The sequence below is a fragment of a genome, unplaced genomic scaffold, assembly GCF_019419815.1.
Source record: "Pyrus x bretschneideri cultivar Hongxiangsu unplaced genomic scaffold, Pyrus_bretschneideri_v1 Contig2, whole genome shotgun sequence".
NCBI lineage: Eukaryota > Viridiplantae > Streptophyta > Magnoliopsida > Rosales > Rosaceae > Pyrus > Pyrus x bretschneideri.
In genome coordinates, this window is record NW_025999501.1 from 6,156,088 (window position 1) to 6,159,973 (window position 3,886).

Consider the following 3,886-nt stretch of genomic DNA (forward strand, 5'->3'; position numbering starts at 1 on the left):
CAGAAATTTCATAATTCAAGTTCAACCACCCCACTCGTTGATTTCCCTATTCTCCTATACTAAACAAGAGATTCCCCCTTCCTGATTGCCCCATGTTACATCCAAACTCCGACTTAAACCATAAACACTCTTCACATGACATAAGTGCACTGCTACGTGACGTTTCATATTACTATTTAAGAACATAGCACATGTACACCATTATGTGGCATTTTATGCTAATAAAACAAAGACATGTGAACAAAAAATTTACACATGCTTTTATGTTATTGATATGAAACGTCACCATAACGGTATACGTATGTCGTGTAATTTCTTCTCACAAACTCACATGCATGACTTTAGTTCCATTGAATCTCACAGCCCACGGGCTGCATTCACATGCCCTATTTTGTACCCAACCGGGGCCCCACCTTACATTATTAAAGGGCAAATGTGGGAAACCCTCATCATAATGTCCTATGTTGTACACACAACTTGATGCTTTTGAGAAAATTATGATGCCAAATCATTTTTAGACATGCCTATATGGCAAAGAATATTGGGGAAAAAAACTTGGGATGCAAGTGGAATCAAGGTTCTAAAAGATGCTAGGTGTTAGTCGGGCGGTGAGCTGGGGCCTAGCGCCTAGGCGTCTAGGCGGATTTAACTAAATTCATTATATTTCATGTAAATAAGTGTATGTTTATACTTAAAATATATATAATTTCATCATAAATTACAAAATAGAATAACACATATATTATGAAGTATTGGAACATAATGAAAACATGGGGAACAAGCATATAATGTGTGCTCATTTAAGTATTCGACAAGTCTCTTACAATTTATTGAAAAAAAATAAAATGCAAAATGAAAGTTATCTATTTTCTGCCTAAGTGAGTCGATGCCTAGGCGGGTTTGGGCCCGCCTAGGCAGTCTGGGCGCCTCAGTAGGTCTATGGGCTCTTTCTTAATTTTCAAACACCTAAGCATTAATTGGGACGGTGACCAACCGCCTAGCGCCTAGGCAGGGCCTAGGCGGCGTTAGGCGGAGATTTTTAGAACAGTGAGTGGAATTACATAAATGCATGTATTAGTATTAGTATAAAGACTAGTGAGGAGAGAGATTAAGAGGGGGACAGAGAAAAACAGGGGCCAAACGAAATGATGTTGGGGGACAAAGAAAGCGGCTTTTTTTTTTTTTTTTTTTAGTATTGCCGGCCTCAGAACCCGACACATAACTTGCGTGCTTCACTCGCCACCCTCTTCATAGGCTCGCGCACGATACGGCGGGTGAAAGTCATAATCCAATCGATTCCAGGTTCAAATTACCAACTAAACCGCACACTTTGATTTGTCTAAATTTTAAACCACAAGGCTTAAAACTGATATGATCAATTCATCAATATAGCGGTTTGGTTTGATTCGTTTTGTGGTTTGTCATGCATTTACTACTAAACAAAAAATCCATAGCCATGTCGAAGTATGTGTTCGAAAAAACTGTAAACTTATCAATTTATAAAAAAAAAAAAATCATCATTAAAATATCTGAGGAGCCAAAAATATTCAAGAAAAATATGGAGGCAACACGTGGATTCTTGGATAAAAAGACAAGATTACCCTCGAGGCACATCGAAACCCCTACACTCGAGCAACGGACAATCATCACTCAATCAAGGTCAAAAGTGATCAAAATAAGTATTTATTCAAAACCTATTTTATCCATCCTCATCAAAACCTTCCCACAAGATAACATCCAAATATTCATTTAACCACCACGGCAGCCACCCTTGACAAGGCCCACGGCGCCACAACCAGGGCCCAAGTCGTGCCATTCAAGCCCACACGAGCCCAAGCCTAAGGTGATACGACCCGAGCTACTCAAGCTTGACGCAAACCCAACGCGTTGCCAAGCCAAGCCCTAGCCTCGCACCCACGTGCATTATACGCCGAGTAGCTTACTCCCGTGGCCCAGCCTACACCCACGGCCCAGCCTGCTACCGTGGCCCAGTTTGCTCCCGCGGCCCAATCTGCTTCCATGGTCTAGCCTGCTCCCTTGGCCTTCCAAGCAGCCCAAATCGGTCCAAGATTAGTTCAACAGTCCTGGCTTTAAATTTCTAGGCCTACGATTGAACCATGGGCATTTTCACCACAGTTCTCCTCGGATTTGACATTTCCCACCTTAAATCTCGCGCTCGGAGTCTACCACACTTCCACTGCTCAAGGAGACGCATTTCTTCCAAGATTTTCCAACCCAAATGGAGAAAAACACTTGTCTCGACAAGTCATAGAATTGATGAGTGCCCTCGCACAGCAGACGACCTTGGTCAATTATCTCTTACAGCGCACCGAGATGCAATGTGCCCTAGACGAGGTGTCCCGAAGTAGGACAAGGGCAGACGAAAAGCCTCTCCAGCAATGTCCCAGCAAGCAGCTACTCGACTAGCCATGAACTGAGCATTCGAGCAGTGCACACTCCCGATTGGGCCCCCGAGATAGCGTATACTCCCGTTTTAGCGCGCAGAGGAGCATGCACTCTTGACTAGGCCCATGGACAATTATACATTCACCGTTGGGGTCACACTCCAGTAGTCAACATGAGCAACCTTCTAGGCGAAGTGTTCATTCACAGCTAGGCCCGCAAAGAGCATTCTTCACCTCACATTGGAGTAGGTAGCACGAATGACGGAGAGAAACAGTCACTCAGTCCCGCTCAAGCTCAACCAGCAACCTGCGAACAATTCCTTCGCCTGCTAGGAATGAACCACATGTATCGCAGTTACGGCATAGACGAGTGGAGCATGTAGAAGAATAGCCTAGACCAGTAGGTCATGACCGGGGGCAACCGAAAGCTTCGTTACCCTAACAAAGGAAAATTTAGGAAAAAGTAAAAAGGCTCATGACTGAGCGATTGCACGATTTCCAACGCAACAAGGTCACTAGTGAGGCACTACGATAGGACATGACCAATATAAGCAGGTCACGCTTCACGGACGAGATCAAGCAGGTAGAGCCTCTATGCAAGTTTAGCATGCCACATTTCACATCTTTCAAAGAGGATGGAGACCCGGGGAAACACCTAAAGCACTACTGAAGCGTAATGATCCTCTATCGAAACAACGACGATCTCATGTGCAAGATATTTACCACTACTCTACAAGGCGGGGTGCAAAATTGGTTCTACACCCTGTCGCCACAATCCATTTGGAGTTTCGACGAATTTTCTTTGGTTTTCACCAAAGAATATTCATCTTATAGCTCGATCAAGAAAAAGTCCTACCACTTGTTCAACGTCAAGAAGAACCCAAAGGAGTCGCTTCGCGACTATGTGAAAAGTTTCAAAGCAAAGAAGGCAAAGATAGTCGAATGCAACGACTCGATAACTAGAGCAGCCTTCCAAAACGGACTCCCAACAGACCACCCACTGTTCAGAGAATTAATCATGAAAGAAAGATATAACTCTGGCAGAGTCTTTAGCTCTGGCAGAGAAGAAGCATGTGCTTTAGGACGAGGTTTGTCGATGCACATTCAAGGAAAATCCGAGCGATCTTGAATATGAAGTCCCCCACTACTTTGAAGGAAATGCAAGGTCTGACTGGACAAGCAGTTACATCTGAAACAGCAATAAGCTCTACCCTTATACGAGAAAAGCTGGGGGCTAAACTACCTGTATTCCACAGTTCAAAAGCTAACCTCAAAACAGAAACCAACTACCAGAAATTCAAAAGCTAACTTTGGCGACAGTTGTTACAACCTGGATGCTCAAGTTATACCTTCAGACTCATGCAGTCATCCTCATGACGTATTATTTCACCCAATCCAAATGCGTGACGATAAATGTGCAGACATTGGTGGTGCAAAGTTTTTTTACGAACACAACAACTCAGCTCAAAAGGCATGCCAAG